Source organism: Hyperolius riggenbachi, chromosome 4 (assembly GCF_040937935.1).
Source record: "Hyperolius riggenbachi isolate aHypRig1 chromosome 4, aHypRig1.pri, whole genome shotgun sequence".
Classification (NCBI taxonomy): Eukaryota; Metazoa; Chordata; class Amphibia; order Anura; family Hyperoliidae; genus Hyperolius; species Hyperolius riggenbachi.
In genome coordinates this window covers 19,457,022-19,474,745 of record NC_090649.1, presented here as the reverse complement: position 1 = coordinate 19,474,745, position 17,724 = coordinate 19,457,022, and the positions used below count along the sequence as shown (strand labels likewise).

Sequence of the window (17,724 nt, the reverse complement as noted above, 5' to 3'; positions counted from 1 at the left end):
TTCATCCAACAAACTCACATTCAGCTTCCACATCCCTCTGCCAAACGACATTCTCGCCTGCTCCTCCAGGGAAACCAAGACGGCGACGTGATCTGAAAAGGTGTTAGGGTGATAAGAAACAGATTCAACCACTAAGAACCTACAAAGGAAAACAAAGTCAATGCGTGATTTAATAGTGCCCTTGTCCGAGAAAAAGGTAAAGTCTTTATCTGACAGCCACCGAAGCCGCATCCTGCAGGCCATAATCTCTAACAATATGGTTGAGGATCCCACTAGTCACGTCCAATTTTGAATCAGCTAACCCCACTCTATCCTCAACCGCTCTGATACAATTAAGATCTCCGGCCACAATGGTCTTAATTCGGCCAGGGAGATACACTCTTAAAGTTTCTAAAAAAATGTCCCTCTCTTTTTTGTTCGCAGGAGCATAGCAGTTAAACAAACAGTACCTGGAGTTCCTATGGACGAACTCCACCTTCAATAAAAACCTCCCACTCCTTCACGGATATACCGGCATTATTGAACAAAATCCCGACCCCCTCATTCTTGCTCTGGCAAGCTGGAGACCAGATGGCAGTGCCCCACGTCCACTCGCCAGAGCCAGGCACCGCTGCCAATGCACACTCCTGCAAACAAAAAATGTTAACTTTAACTTTTTTCAAGTCCTGCAGAACCGCCGCCCGGCGATATAAGGAGCCAATGCCCCTTACGTTAACTGTCAAGAGAGAGAAACCCATCACCAGGAAAATTAAACAGTGAATTACCGAAAAAGTGCCCTCCATTACTGTCTCTTTTGGAGTCTCTCACTCGACCTGACTGGCGTCGCACTCTGCGCATTCTTGGAGTTCCTCTTCCTCCCCTTACTTTTTTCTCCACCACATTCCAGCGCTCTCTGCTCTCCCCCTCCTCCCCCTCTACCATACGGGAAGAAACAGATCCACTGGCTCCACATTCCATCTTCCTCTCAGGCTCCTCCCCCCCAGGACTGCGACATATTGGATGCAGGGGAGTCAGCAATTTCCATCCTGGAACCCTCATCTGAGCTCTCCTCCTCCTCCATCCTAGCCTTTTTCCTGCTCCCGGGATTAAAGTCTGAGTCACCACTGCTGTCCGGTGGTAACTGATAACAGGGAAGGGAATCACTGTCTTCATTCTCTTCTCCTCTCCTGACATCCCCCTCTGCATTGTTAGGATCAATGCCCACATCCAGGGGATCCTGCGATTTTACAGTCACCAGGGAGGATCTTTCACTGTCAGAGGAGTCTGAGCTGTCACTCAGCTCCTCTTTCCCTCCAGAATTTAAATTAACAGAGCCGTTGGGGGAATCTCCCGCGCACAGCTGCACGGACTGTGCAGGAGCCGGAACAGCTGTTTTCCCCAAGCTTCTCCCAGCACAGGGCATGACGCGACCTTTTTCTTCAGCCTGATTGGCCACCTCCGCACTGACGTCATTATTGCCAGGCAGATTCTCGCCTGGCTCCTTCTGCACAGGCTCCGGATTGGGCATTTCTGCCTGGTGGGCGGAGTCAGCACCGCCCGCCCCCTTCCAATGTTCGCCGCTCGGAGCGGCACTACTGGGCTCAGCCAGCGCATCGGGGCCAGGCGGACTACAAGTGCCATCCAGCCCACGCAGCAGCTGCGTATCAGAAGGCCTGTTTGGCACCTCCTCACTCGGGGCAGATCGTTCTCCAGGCACTTCTCCTCCTCCCCGCTCTTCTGCAGCTGCTTCCAGCTGCGCACATGTCTCGGGGGGAACACTCTTCGCCGCCGCCGCCGTGCCTGGAACCTCACACGGCATCTCCTCCGACCCCAGCTGTTCAGTAGCAGCGCTGGGCACTTCACGGGGAGGCGCAGGCACCTCACTGGCGGCATCACTCTGCTGGGGAACCAGCACATCAGCTGCACCACTCTGCGGGGACACAGGCGGGGGAACAGACACATCAGGGGCATTCAGCATGCTCCGCACATCCCGGGCACACTGTCTCTTGGCTGCCTGCACACGCTGGGGCAGTGCCTCCCTGCTGAGCGCAGGTGCCCTCTCATCCACACACTCCGAGGGTCGGGGGGAGGGTCAGTAACTTTCTCCTGCCCAGCAGCTGGCTCTATTGCCGGCCTCATCTCATGCAGCACACTGCGTACAGTCTCAATACTCTTGTCTCCCTCGTAGGGGGTCCCCGTCACCCAGCTTCTCCAGGTGCCAGCCCAAACAGCGTTGGCATAGGTGTAAATCCCACCTGTAGAGTCTCTCTTGGGGCACCCCTTAGCCAGATGCCCGGCCACTCCACACAAGTCACATACTTTAGATGTTCCACAGCCTGCACCAGGGTGAGCAGGTCTCCCGCAGTGCCTGCACAGTCTTTCATTCTCACACCTGGCGGTCTCATGGCCAAATTTGCAACAATTCTTGCAGTACAAGGGCTGGCCGGGGTAGGTTATATAACCCCGCTCCCCTGCAATTGAGAACACTGGCGGAGGGTGTACCAGCTCATTCCCTCCATTTTGTCTCCGGAATCTTCCTGTAAATTTCAGCTTGCTGCGATACCAGCCCACATGGTTCCTGACCCTCTCGGGCTGGCTCACACACTCACAGTACCTCTCCAAAAAGACCTTCACCACCTCAGGTTCAACATACGGGTTATACATGTGTACCACGATCTGCCTCTCTTTCTCCACAAATAAAGGTTTAACATAATTGGACTTCTGTACCCAATCTTCATTACATTTTCTAAACTTTTCCAGAACCTTCAAAGCATTGTCTTCATTAAAAAAGGTCACGTCATACATACCCTGTGCTGGGAAATCTTAAAATGGCAAACACTCCATAACGCTTGTCAATGTCCAGACGGTCACATAGGATGTCATCCACGAACCTCTTTGGGTTGATATCGTTTTTGAAACCTGGCTTAACCAGAAATTGCAGCGAGTTTTTTAGTCTCCTCATAGCTCCTCCACCTCCAACTCCACCACCAGCCGAGGAAGCCATCCTCCTCTCATTTTCCCCCAGGCCCCCACTAGGAGGACCCAGGATCGCCTCTCGCCCAGAAACCAATTAGTATACTAACCAATCTTAGGCAAAAGGCCGAGAAGCGATAACCCAATTATTCTCCGCAGCCGCGCCCGCCGACGCTGCACCCTCTGTGCGAATTAAGGCAAACTACTCTCTAAATGCAGCAGCGGCGACCAGCGCACAGGACAGCACCGCACGGCACAGCCGGCTAACCCTGGCCGGCTACCGGCTGTCAGGGGGGGGGCCCTTCCCACTGCCTCTGCAGGCCTACCGGGCCGCCGCGCTGGGTGCACCTGTGCTAAACGCAGACGCACAGGCCAGGCTCAGCTGCCGCCTGATGGCATTTGCATGGCCCCGCCCACCGCCGGAACAGCCGTCACCCCTCCGCTGCCGTGCCTCCACGTCGAAAAGAAAAGTAAAGTAGGCTTCCGGCTTCCTGCATTCCGGCAACATGCTAGGAGTGTGGAGGGCAGAGGAAGTCAAGTCTCTAGCCTGGCAGGCTTGCTCTGGCTGTTTGAAAAGACACCTTAAACGCTTTTCTGTCTGGACATGCGGGGTGTGCCACAAGAGAGAGACACAGGCCGTGGAGTGGAAAGCCAAAACAGGAGATGCCTTCCTTGCCTGCTACACACAATCACAGCCTCACACTGATAGAGGCACCTGTGCTGGGCTGTAGGGGTCACAGGAAGTCAACCGATGATGTCATAATGCCCTGGGCAGCGGCTATGTAAGGAGCAGCAGCCAGGGCTCTGCCTGCCAGTCCGCTGGCAGCTCTCCAGGGGGGAGGTGCTGCTGCTGCTCCTGCAGGGGACAAAGTGCAACCATGAAGAAAAGTTGTCCGGTCATGGAGTTTTGCCGCAGCAACTGTCAGCGCAAGTAAAGTAAGAACGCCACGCACAGTCAATGCAAAATAATATTTTTTTTTCTGTTCTCTGTTTCTTATAGCGCCAGGAAAAATACGACTCAATAAATGACACAGATGCACAAAGAAAGCAGACACAACTTGAAACAAGGTTTTTACTGTCAGTGGGGAGAGGATTTCAACTCTATCCTGCACCCAGCAGTAGCAGCACAGACATAAATTCAGCCAAAGTACACTTCGCAGAAGGTCCCTTGGAGTTCAACTTCAGTTCAGTTCACTCCACTTTGTTAGTCAGCTGGGTATTTGAGTTTTGATCTGTTTTTTGACACCAGTTAGAGAGAGTAGTGCACCGGTCCTGGAGGTACTGCAATACCAGGTCGATGAGCGGAGTTGACAGAGCAAGCTCTTCTTCCATCTCCCTGTTCCAAAAATCCATTTAATATATGGTCCACAGATAGGGGATATATCAGATATTAAACTGATAAGAACAGATTTTTTTTTTTTTTACCGATCAGTTCTGAAAAACTATCATTGCACATTATAACACTCTCGCATTACTTGCAATTCAGTTTCTCTTTTCACATCATCCGGTAAAATCGTTCATAAAATCTTAAGGTATAGACAACATTTTAAATACAACACTTATCACTAACAAAGAATACCTAAAGCCAAGGCCCACCTACCTAACTAGATACTTACATTGGGATGTTTTCCCCCATGATCCCGCCTTCTCCTTCCCACTGTTTTTAACATCAAAGAGATAAATAACATATAGACGAGCCAGTAAACACTTTAAGGCCTGATCAGTTGCAATTTCCTCTTTTTAAAAACAAAAGCATTCAGTAAATCCAACAAGACTTCTTTAAAAACAGAAATACCATATTAACCTCTTCTGCACATTACTACCTGAGTTGAAGCCTGTAAACATTATGAGAAAAGAAAAATCATATCAATGATGTTTGCCAAAAATGTTTTACATCGCATTCTAAATAATTTGCATAAGGACACTTCCAAAAAAGATGGAGCACATCCTCCGGACCATTACAATTTCCTCTAGGGCATCTATCACTCCTAGTAAAATCCCTACTCTTTAGGAATGCTTTTGTCAGAAGACCGCACACAAACGATTGCCACACCACCTCCTTTTGCTTGTTCGAAAGCCCTTTATATCTAAATCTCTTCCAGGTTTCCATCCGACTGCTTAGAGCTAAGGCACGACACATAGTTTACAACCTCCTCTTTCCTCCACAACTTAACAATTTTTCCTTTATCTCCGGCTTCCAGACCCTGGGACTGCAATCCACACCTGTCCCAAAAGTCCTTCAACCGAAGATAGAACTGCGGAGTCACCAAGTGCCTTCGGCCTTGTCAGATCCTTCTTCAGAAAGCCCCATTTAATAAATTGCCTACCATAAAAATACTGTCATACAGGCAGCAGCATTTGACATCTTTACTAACCTTAGCGCATTTAGCCAGTAATACAACGACAGAAAAAATTCAATATCAGGCATCCTTATTCCTCCTGCTTCCACCTGTTTTACCACCTTATCCCTGGAAATCCTTCCATTTTCGATCCCCAGAAGAACATAAACAAGCTCCTCATAAATTTTTGTACTTACTGCTTACTAGGTGGAATAACCAAGCAAGTGTACAGGATGAACGGCAAGATCACAGCTTTAATAATTAAAATTTTCCTGATTAAAGAAAGTCGCCTAAGCCTCCAGAAACGTAATTTCTTTTTAATCTTCTGCAACTTCCTGTAGGAATGGATGAAGCACCCCTGAGTTCTGAGTGTCAAAAGTTATTCCCAGAACTTCCACCTCCTTAACCCAGGGCACTTTTTCCACTTGTATATTTACATCGATCCCCATACTACAGAGAGAACACTTGCTCCAGTTCACAGCCATATTTGAGACATCACAAATCTTCTCAAGCTGAAGGTTTGTCTTTTCCACATCTCTTTGTGAACCACATAAGAAAACCAAGTCATCTATATACGCCAAGGATTTGGCACATTTTCCATCTCCTACTGGAACTGCAATAATTCTAATACCTCCATCCCCCTTGATAGGTCTCAACAGGGGCTCCACCACACACACAACAACAATAGGTGATAGTGGACACCCCTGTTGAACACCCAATTTTACAGGGAATGGAAGCCCCACGTTACCATTCACCAATCTATGACTCTGGATCCCCTGATATAAACCTTTTATTACTTTCGTTAGGCCATTTGAAATGCCTAACTTTCTCAATACTTGAAAAAGCAAAGGATGTGCAACCTGATTGTAAAGAAAAGGTGGGGGGAAAGGCTGCACATCCCTAAACACATGCTGCAATTGAATGGTTAATCGCACAGGCATACACTGCCTCTGCCAGACTGAAAAATGCATGCCCTGCATCCAAGACAAATGCTGACATTTATTAAGCTAGGAGGAAATTTAGCTTCCAATATGGTTTGCATGCAAAGTATATTATACTAGACACTTGCGCCACGTTGAGGCAAACCTCCGGGCAAGTGACCTAACCTAAATTTAAAACCTTGGGAGCAGCTAAGCAAAAAGAAAATGTGTAACTTACATTTTGTGGAACAGCGAGGAGAACGCCAGCGCATACCACTAAGGCTGCATCTGAAATAACCACCAGCTCAGTGTGTAGCACCTAAATAGATTTTCTGCACACTTTGCATTCAACTCAGATGCAAATCATATGCAAATCTGCTACTACTTATTATGCAAAAAGGAAACTCAGGAGGAGGGGCTGGGAGCAGTTAACCTAATAGTTACATAGTTACAAAGTTAAGAAAAGGTGGGGGGAAAGGCTGTGCAACCCGATTGTAAGTCTTTTCAAGCTCCACAGACTCAATCTCCAGCTGTACATTTCGAGACTGAGAATAGTGTACCAAATCTCTGAACAGGGTCAGATTATCTGATGACCTCCTCCCTGGTATAGCACAGGTCTTCAATTAAATCTTCCATAACCCCCTTCATTCTGTTGGCAACCACTTTAGCCACAATTGTATAGTCTACGTTTAATAAGGTTATCGGTCTCCAGTTCTTTATTTCTTTTCCCCCTTTTTAAAAATTAGAGTCACAATCCCCTCCCGCATTGACGGAGACAGCACACCAAAAGAAAAAATCTTCTGCATCACTAACATCAGGTCCTGCTTAATCGTCAGCCAGAGTTTTGTGTAAAATTCCCTGCGTAACCCGTCATTCCCGGGTGTTTTATTCAGAACCATACCAGACAAGGCCACCCGAACTTCTTCTTCCGTAAGTTCCTTTTGCAGATGCTTCAAATCCACCTGTTCCTCTGATTTCTCCCGTATCTCTAAATACCTATCTATCGTTCCCTGCTCTACTTTTCTACCACCATTATATAAACCCTGATAGAAATCTCTGACCTCAGAGATCATCTCCTCTCCCACCAACTCCCTCCCCTCCACCAGCACTGAGGAAAAGGTGTCCTTGGCCTTCAACACCTTCTTGAAGAAGTCCCGGGAACACTTCTCGTGCTCTTCCAGTGCTTTAACTTTGACCCTTTGTCCTGGGGACTAGAAATCATATCTACCCATATATGGGCTCTATCTCACAGAACCGTACAGGTCAGGGCAGATTTATTAACATTTTCAGGTCTGTCTCGATTTACCCAGCGCCCTGATACCAGACATGAGGGGTGGGACCCCTGTGGTATCATCAGGGCACTTTCAAACTGCCTAACTGGCAGTCCTTACCTCAGAATGTTCTGAAACTTCCTCAGAACCAGCACCGGGGCTCATGCTACACTTCCCCCACATTTGGCGAAGCTGCCATCTCAGGAACCCCAGAAATATGACAGATCTGGGAAGTTATGGATATGCTATGAGACTCAGGTTATTCCCAGGCAAAGGCTCTTTGAAGTTTGGGGCAGCCAGCTAGGTGTCACCTCCCCTGCTGGGAGGGAGCCAGCAGGTCTGGTTTTTCCCCCAACTAGATTGCTTCTGCCATGGTGCTTGTCACCTTATACCTGATGGATGGGCCATCAGCACAGCTTGAAGCCAGGGACTCTCCGGGGCAGATTAGGCTCAGGCTCATTAGCATATCAAAAGAGCCATCCAGCATTTGGGCTGGTGCTCTCTCTCTGCTGAGGAAAGACTGCAGACCTCCTATACAATCAACCCAGATTCTATCGATCTGAAGCGCAATCGATGCAGGGAATCTAGTGCGATCGCTTTTTCTTCACGGGCGGTTACAGGACGCGCCTGCGGCCCCGCAACCGTCCGTGACAGACACTATTGCCACTCATCCTGACTAGGACAACTACTCAAGCAACATTCCTGCAAAAGAAAAATATCACAATTCACATTTGACAAATACTCCAATATAGCTGTTCTCCTGTATAAAAATCCCATACTCCGCACATTTAAAGAATCTAACACCATCAGAAGGAAAAGTATCAAACTCCTGACACTATACACATTTTTCCTTTCCATCACTTCTTTTTGTCTTTGCTCACCTCATAGCCTGCTGTCTGCCCCGTGACTTGCACCATTGATTTAACATCCTCATCTTGCAGGAATGGATAGCATGGAGAATCAGAAGGACCACCAACTCCCTCCTCCCCCCACCTGGGACCCATCCTCACTTAACGAACAGCCGCCACCGTGGCTGGTCCCACCTGTGTTTCCATGGAAACGCCCTGTCAGTTCATGAAGCGGGGCTCTGTGAACAGCCTGCGAGCCTCCAATCGAGGCTCGCAGGCTAAATATAAACACCCGGGGAGGTAATCCCCGGTGTTTACATTTTATGGCGCAAAGGAGATCGGCGATCCCCGGCCTCTGATTGGCCGGGGATCGCCGCCATCTGATAGGCTGAAGCCTATCTGAGGCGGTACAGGACGGATCGCTGTCCTGTACTGCCTATATTGAGAAGGGGAGAGAAGGGGGAATGTCGCTGCGGAGGGGGGCTTTGAGGCGCAACTAGGTGGTGGCGATCAGACCCCCCCAACAGGACATCCCCCTAGTAAAAAAAAGGGGGGGGGGGGAAGTCTGATCGCCCTTCCTGCCACCTGATCTGTGCTGGAGGCTGAAGAGCCCACCCAGCACAGATCATACAAAACAGCACTGGTTCTCAAGCGGTTAAATATCAGCCAGCACACCATCAGGATTACTCACTTCAATTTCCCCCTTTCTTTATCTTTTTGCAGAACCTCCCCATCATCATCATCATTACTTTTGATTTGAGTGACCCCTCTCTCCCGCTGGGCGGGAGTAAGCATAATATCCTCCTCACTCTCCAGATCTCCATTGTCATCAAACTCCTCCTCTTCATCCATTTGGTCAGCCCAATCAGCTATTTGTGGACCAAGCGGAAGCTGAGGCTCAGAAGGATAAACCAGCACTCTCTGCACTCGGCGTAATGCGTGTGGCATTCTTACGTGTGCCGCGCAGCTGCAAAACTCCACAACCGGACGACTTTTCTTCATGGTGCACTTTGTCCCCTGCTGCTGCAACAGCTCTTGCTCCCTGGAGACCTGTCCTCAGACTGGCAGGCATTCCCCTGTGTATGCTGCTCCTTATTTAGCCTCTGCCCAGGAAGCAGCAGCAGCCATTGTGACATCATCGGTTGATCTCATGTGACCACCTCAGCCCAGCTCAGGTGCCATCAGCAGCCTGAGAATGTGCTTCCTGACTGTCTTTTGTGTGACTGGCTGTGTAGTAGGCAAGGACGGGATATCCTGTTTTGGCTTTCCACTCTCCCTCTTGTGGCACCACGCTTGTCCAGACAAAGCAATGAAGAGGAAAGAAGAGGATGACAGACTGTAGTTTCAGCGTACGCAGCTAGAGCAAGCCTGCCGGGCTAGAGACTTGAGTTTGTCTGCCCTCCACACACTCTACTAGAGTTGTGGTGGAATGCAGGGAGCTGGAAGCCTACTTTACTTTTATTTTTCGGCATGGATGGGCGGCAGCGGAGGGGTGCCAGCTGTCCGAGCGGTGGGCACGGCCATGCAAATGCAACCAGGTGGCAGCTGAGCCTGGCCCGTGTCTCCATCCAGCACAGGTGCACCCATGGCTGTGGCCCAGCAGGCCTGCAAAGGTAGTGGGAAGAGGTCCTCCTCCCGGCAGCCGGTAGCCGCGGAGTTAACCAATGACTAGCCGCTGCTGCATTTAGAGGGTTTTTCGACACAAATCCCATAAAGGGTGCGGCCACGGAGGGCGCATCTGCGGGTAATTAATGGGTTATCGCTTCTCGGCCTTTTGGATAAGACCAAGTGGTTTGCGGTGTGGTTTGCGGTTTGGTCTGGGTGAGAGGAGTGCAGGGGGCTCTGCAGAGGGCCCTGGACATTGGGTTGTGATCCCTGATTATTGGAACTTTCTTGAAGAGTCAGTATGGCTCTCAAACCAAAGGATATCAAAAACCTTTTTGGTTTGAGGTGTTAACGGACTATCTTGGAGAAATAAACTTGGATAAGATCGTGAAGGATGTCTTGATGGACACGTTGAACCTACAGGTGAGACAGATCTATATGGAGAAAGATTTTCAGAACCAAGGTTTATATGATGTTACCTTTTTCTCGGAGGTTGTATGTAGCAATATATATGAAAAGGCAAGACTGATGAAAGATAATCCTTTAAAGGCGAAGATGACAGTGAGACCGCTGCTCCAACTTCAAGAAACTTTAATAATTGTACATTTGTATAAACCAATTCCAAATGAAGTGTATCACTGACTTGTCCAATCCACACTTCCTCGCCAATCTTCTTCGGTACTGCCCATGCTAGATCTCTTTGGCTGTTCGTTTAAACCCTCTTAGCGGTAACCCCGCGATTTGCCTCATTTAAAGTGCTGTACGCACAGCTAGCACTTTGCTAGCCAAGCGTCCAGCTTGATCGCCGCCGCTCTCCGGCAATCGTCCACACACATCGGTGGAAGAGGCCCTCCCCTCGCCAGAGCCCTGTGCTGCCCAGACCAATGACTTCCATGCAGCACTATGGGCTGGATCGGAGGCGTCTGACGTCAGGACGTCGGCTGACGTCCATGACGTCATTCCGATCGTCGCCATGGCGACAGGAAATCGTTATATACGCATTCTACTGTTTGCTATTGATGCCGGCAACGATCGCACTAGAGGGACACATGCGCCCTCTAGTGTTGTTTCATGTAGCTACCACTCTGGTAGCTTTACATGAAACAATTTTTTTTTTAAAAAAAAATCTATTTCTGCCTATTTGGCAGAATTAAAAAACTGCCAGGAAGGTTAAGTTTTTATTTTCCACCATGTTCTAGATTTCTTTACTCACTTTTTCATTAAAACTGCCAACCAACTCCACTTCTTCTTTACTCCTCACCACCTTCTCCCCCAATCTAGCATTAGCCATCTCTTTAATTGTCATGTTCTTCCACCTTATACTTTTTAACACATTTCAATAAAAGCACATACAATTCTGAGGAATTAAAAGCACATGGTTTTGTTCTGTCTATCCTCATACTGTGCATGCGCAGGATGCTCCTGGCAGTGGGAGCGTGATGGAGGACGACCATGGCCAGGGCAGCACAGGTGCAGAGGTCGGCAACTAGCGCTGTCACGGAAATCAAAATGTAGGCACTGAGAGCGACAGGAGCAACAAAGAGTGACGGCTTTTTTAGGTTCACTTAAGTTTCACTTTAAGGCTAGGCTTACAGTGGGAGCATTATGTACCGTGTAACAGCAGGAATGTGAGGGAGAGTGGCACCACATGTTATCCACGCATTGTGTTACATACAGTGAACCATCCAGTCCATGAAAACTATGCTTTAATGTCACTGTTAACCTGCACATTTTGCAGAAAGCACTGAATGCAATGTGTTACTATGCCGCATGCCGTTATACTGCAACGTCCTCCACTGTCAACACTGCATTACAAAGTGGCCATTACAACCCACCACCTGGCCTAAGAGAGCAGAGAAAAGGGGACAACTAAACTCTCCTGGAAAATAAAGACAATTTCTAATAGGCATGTTTTTCTATTTCTAAAATATCATCCTATATCATCTGCCTGTGTCCCTCCGTCCTCTCCGGTCCGTGTCTGTGCTTTTGCATTACTGCCCATGTGTTGCACTCGGGCAGCCATTGGAACAGGAGGAGCATGGACCGGGGTGGGGGGCGTGTGCACTGACATGAGCCGGTGGTGACAGGGGCAGGAGGAGGAGGATAGGGCCGGGGTGGACGTGTGCACTGACATGCGGCGGCGGTGACAGGGGTGGGAGGAGGAGGATAGGGCCGGGGTGGACGTGTGCACTGACATGCGGCGGCGGTGACAGGGGTGGGAGGAGGATGGGGCCGGGGTGGGCATGTGCACTGACATGCGGTTACGGGCGAGAGGAGGATGGGGCCGGGGTGGGCGTGTGCACTGACATGCGGCGGCGGTGACAGGGGTGGGAGGAGGATGGGGCCGGAGTGGGCGTGTGCACTGACATGTGGCAGCGGTGACAGGGGCGGGAGGAGGATGGGGCCGGGGTGGGCGTGTGCACTGGCATGCGGTGGCGGTGACAGGAAGACAGAAAGCCAGAAAGCCATTGGGAATCACATTTTTTCCCCCCAAAAAAATGACATGGATGGCTTTGAAATTAAAAATAAGTTTACCTCTTCTTAATTTCGCCGCTCCCCGCCCCTGGTTCGGTAAATATAGCCGGAAATCTGTTTCTTATAATTTCAAGATGGCTACCGACCTTTGCTTTTATCTTCCGGGTCGGCAGCCTCTTCCTTCCAAATATCTAACAGTCTCAAGCGCCGATAAAATAGCACGAGAGACTGAGATTTTCTGGTGCACGGCTGTGAGCAAGTGCGCGCGTGCACGTGTCTAGAACAGCGCACGCGCACACAGTACGTTGTGACTGAACAGTCAAAGAAGCTGCCGACTGAAGGAAACAAGTGAAGATATGTTAGCACCTTCACTTGGCAAATTTATACAAATGACAATCGACCACTGAGAGCAGGGGAGCCACTCATCAGCGGGAGCGTGACTGAGAGGGCGGATAAAGGGGAGGAGATGGCTGCGAATGACGGAGGAGTGACAGAGCAGGGAAAATAAGCTCTGCCTCCTCTCTACTGCTAAATTACTCAACCAAACTGGTCAAAAAATAAAAACGGAGATTTTGGGGGCCAGCCTGCAGAAACACAAACGAAATGGGAACAGAACGTTAGAGGGCAATGAGTCCTCTATAGAAAAATACAACAAATAAAACGGTTCCCATTGACTTTTAAAGTAAGTATCAATTATACTCACAAGGGTGGGCTGCGGTCAAGCAACCAGTGTAGTTCGCATGTGGAGAAGTACCGTCCCCACTCAGCCTTGCGGGTGTGATGGTGGTCGCAGCTCCTTAGAAATGTCCACTTCCCAAGGTGGTGACCTGTTTCAGGGTAAACATCAGCAGAGAAAAGGTAGGAGGCGCCCCCAGTATTCTTTTGTGGTAGTATGTAGATTTAATATATATAGAGAGATATGTATAAAACAAAACAAAAGATAGATGACGTAAATGGTCCTACTTTACAAAGTAGTCCATTCGTTTTAGCTTTTATTGGGCTCTTATGAAAACGCATTTCGCGGTTTAACCTGCTTCCTCAGGTCGAAAATTGTGCATTTAGCAGAGGTAGTACTGTCGCGTTGTTATAAGTGCCCAATAAAAGTTTAAAAACGAATGGAATACTTTGTAAGGTAGGACCATTTACATCATCTATCTTTTGTTTTGTTTTATACATATCTCTCTATATATGAAATTTATATACTACCACAAAAGAATACTCAGGGCGTCTCCAACCTTTTCTCTGCCAATATAATCTCATTGCAATGCATTACAATTATATTCCAATGGGGCGTGTCACACTGGTATTGCTGCAGTGCGTCAGCGCCCTACGGAACAAGGAGACGCATGCGGTGTGACTGTAAGGTCATTGGACTCTATGTCAGGCCTTGTTCACATTACAAATCGCCAGCTCTGAGAGATTTGGTTAGTGATTTTAAAAGTGCTTTTCCTGCTCTTTACGCTTTGAAAAGCACTTTTGCTGAGTGATGATTTTTTACTCTTCCCGACGTCAGTGAACTCTTGTACCTGTAAATGAATAAATGAATAAATACAATATATTTATTTATAAAAGCGCTCGGGAAATCGCCATTCAAATCGCTTTTTCAAGTGCTTTGGGATTTCCCTATACTTTGAATTGTAAACGCTCATAAAATAGTACAGGAGTCGTGTTTGCGATTGGAAAAAAAGTGCCGGCTGCTTACCTGGTAGCAGTGTTCCTGGCGAGTCCTCCAGGACGGCCCTCCTCAGATTGTGTAAGTCTCCCCTCCCAAATCGGAAACACCTGACAAGAATGAAAACAAATGAGTATAAATCCCACCCCTCCACAATCTCCCCCAGTTTAATGAAGAGAAAAGAATCCACGAACCACTATCATACCCTTAAAACAATATAATAGGGCCGGGAACCTAGACGGCCGTCCTGGAGGACTCGCCGGAACACTGCTACCAGGTAAGCAGCCGGCACTTCCTCCCTACGTCCTCCAGGGCGGCCCTCCTGAGATCTAGCGAGAAATTTACCTTAGGGTGGAATAACAGCTTGAAGAACCTTGCGGCCAAAGGCCTGGTCCTGACTAGAAAGGAGCTCCACTCTGTAGTGCTTGATGAATATCGAGTGGCTGGACCAGGTCGCGGCTCGACATATCTGATCCAGAGAAGCTCCTGATCTCTCCGCCCAAGATGTTGATAAGGATCTGGTAGAGTGTGCTGTAATGTGGTCAGGCACCTGCAACTGAGCTTCTGAATAAGCAAGGGATATTAGCTGTCTAATCCATCTGGACACTGTCATCTTAGATACGTGAGTTCCCCTTTTTGAACCCCCAAATGCAACAAAAAGATTAGTGGAATCCCTCCACTCTCCACTCTCCACTCTCGGGTTCTCTCTAAATAAATCAGTACCGCTGTTCTAACATCTAGAGTGCTGAACCTCCTTTCTTTATCATTCTGCGGACTAGCCAAAAAGGAAGGAAGTACAATATCCTGGGTTCTATGAAAGGATGTGGACACCTTGGCTAAATAAGAGGGGTCTAGTTTAAAGACAATCTTATCCGCATGAACTACCATGTACGGGTCTTTTATCGACAATGCTTGGATATCTCCTACCCTGCGAGCCGAGGTAATGGCTACTAAAAAAACAACCTTAAGCGTAAGAAACTTTAAAGGGACTGAATCCAATGGTTCAAATTTGTCTGAAGTTAAGAAGTCCAATACTAAAGACAGATCCCACGGAGGAATCAGTTTCTGAGGAATCGGTTGTGAACGTTCAACCAACTTCAAAAAATTCTTAACATAAACATCGGCAGACCGCCGTTTAGAAAGAAAAACTGAAAAAGCCGACACCTGAGCTCAAAGGGTACTGAGGGTCAAGCCTAACTAAGATATGCTGTGTCACGGACGGTTGCGGGGCCGCAGGCGCGTCCTGGAACCGCCCGTGAAGAAAAAAAAGCGATCGCACTCGATTCCCTGCATCGATTGCGCTTCAAATCGATACAATCGGGGTTGAGTGTGTAGGGGGAGCTGAAGTCCTTTTCTTAGCAGAGAGAGCACCATCCTAAAGGCTGGATGACTCTTTTGATATGCTAATGAGCCTGGGCCCAGAGAGTCCCTGGCTTCAAGCTGTGCGGATGGCCCATCCATCAGGTATAAGGTGACACCTAGCTGATCTCATGTAGATGTTAATTAACCAAGGGGTGATCAGGATGCCTAGGTGCAGCCAGGCAGGCTATAAATCTCCGGGAGGTCTTGACACCTTGCTCACTGGTAAAGATCAAAGGGAAGCCAGCTGTTAGGTTTATTCAGGATGTGTTCTAGCTGCTGAGTCTCATAGCATAATCCATAACTTCCCAGATCTGTCATATTTCTGGGGTTCCTGAGATGGCAGCTTCGCCAAACGTGGGGGAAGTGTAGCATGAGCCCCGGTGCTGGTTCTGAGGAAGTTTCAGAACATTCTGAGGTAAGGACTGCCAGTTAGGCAGTTTGAAAAGGCCCTGATGATACCACAGGGGTCCCACCCCTCATGTCTGGTATCAGGGCGCTGGGTAAATCGAGACAGACCTGAAAATGTTAATAAATCTGCCCTGACCTGTACGGTTCTGTGAGATAGAGCCCATATATGGGTAGATATGATTTCTAGCCCCCAGGATAAGGGGAGGGCTCATCTCATCTTCTAAGGGGGTGTATGGCTCCCCGCCCTCACTCCCTCCTACTGAAGCAGGGGCATAAGAATGGCTGAGGACTCAAACTCAGTGTTTTCCAGACTGAAACATCTTGCACTCATCAGATGCCAGCTTGAGGATATGCTGGCATCCACCTGGTCTGAACTCTGAACTCAAATTGAAACCCAGAACTCTGTTTTCCCACAAAAAGGACATCTTTCCAGGAACTAAGTATTTTTCTCCCTTCTTTTATTTTTTATACGGGCTATTACTGTCTTAATAATTGTGATTTTAATAATTGTCTGTATATATTCATTATTTATATTGCGTGAATAAACGACTTTCTTCAAGTCATTCACTATCCGCTACCCTGCTTATCAGCACACGCAGAACTGATCCCGGGTCTCTGAAGATACGCTACTGTTTGTTTGTTGTTGGCTAGACAGAATACCGTGTGTTTAACCGTTTTATTCGCAGGACTAGTCAGTCAGTTAGTGGGCTCCACGGTCCCATGGTAACCGCGGTGGTGGCAGTTTACTCTGAACCAGTGGGTGAAGTTGTAATCACCCGTGTCTCACAGGCTCCCTTCTGAGTTGTCTGCGGCTAATTCTTAACGGTTCCTGCGCATTGACTGCGACCAGAGTTCGCACGATCCGTGCGCTGGCACCGTTTAGAAGGCTAAGTGCGGTCAGCCACTAGGGCTCCTGTGACAGTGTTAGGCAGCGGTTGGGACCTGTGTTGTGCTGAAAGTATCTACGATAGCGCTAGCGCTATCGAGAAACGAACTAATTCGTTGGTGTAGCTGGAAGGCAATATATTTTTTATATATACAGAGAGACTGTGTAGCCAGTACCCCTCCCCAAAACTTTTATTTTATTTGGCGTGGAAATGTCCGGGAACTACAAGAAAATGTGCCTGGCGGACCTGCAAAATCTTTGCCAAGAGAGAGGCATTGATGTCGGCCGCAAGAAACAAGGGGACCTGGTAACGGAATTGTTTCAATGGGATACCCAGCAACTGCAGGAGCTGGATGTGTCTGCTGAGGTAGACGCTGACCCATCTGACTCAAGGCAAGGGGAACCAGAGACTGAGACTCCTGACCGTACAGAGGTTGTGCATCCTGAGGGCCCTGCATCAACAGTTACGCAGGAGAATGTCAGTGTGGACCCCAATCCCAGAGTTTCTGAAAGTACTCGCCTGGAACCGGCCAGTACTGGACTGTCCGTTTGTACTGATCCGCTAATGCAGCAGGCATTACAAAAGCTGATGGACACTGACCTGGACAAGTACCTGCAGTACATGCGTGAAGAGCGCCAAATGCGGGAGGAACGGGAGCGGCAAGCTGCTGCTGCTGCTGAACGCCACGCGGAGAGGGATGCCGCTGAGCGAGAACGGGAGCGCCAACGACAGCATGAGCTAAACATGGCAAAAGTGCAACAGGCCAGCCGGAGTTCACCGCCCAGTCTCCCTGCTGAAGGAGCTGCACCACCCGTAAGTGCAAAATTTAAATTTGCTAATATTGAAAAAGACACAGACATTGACTTGTTTTTGCGGTCTTTTGAAAAAGCATGCCGTCAGTATCGTCTGTCCCAAGACCAGTGGGCCAGACATCTGACACCTTTGCTGCGCTACAAAGCGCTTGATGCCTTCGCAGAATTGCCTG

The 17,724-nt window shown here is 48.6% G+C and overlaps 1 non-coding gene across 1 annotated transcript; it reads right to left on the bottom strand.

The window, feature by feature from the left end:
* Positions 1-4,208: 4,208 nt before the first annotated feature.
* Positions 4,209-4,398, bottom strand: LOC137505747 (U2 spliceosomal RNA). Its single transcript, XR_011020336.1, has one exon. It is a non-coding gene; the product is annotated as a U2 spliceosomal RNA (small nuclear RNA).
* Between the last annotated feature and the right edge of the window lie 13,326 nt (positions 4,399-17,724).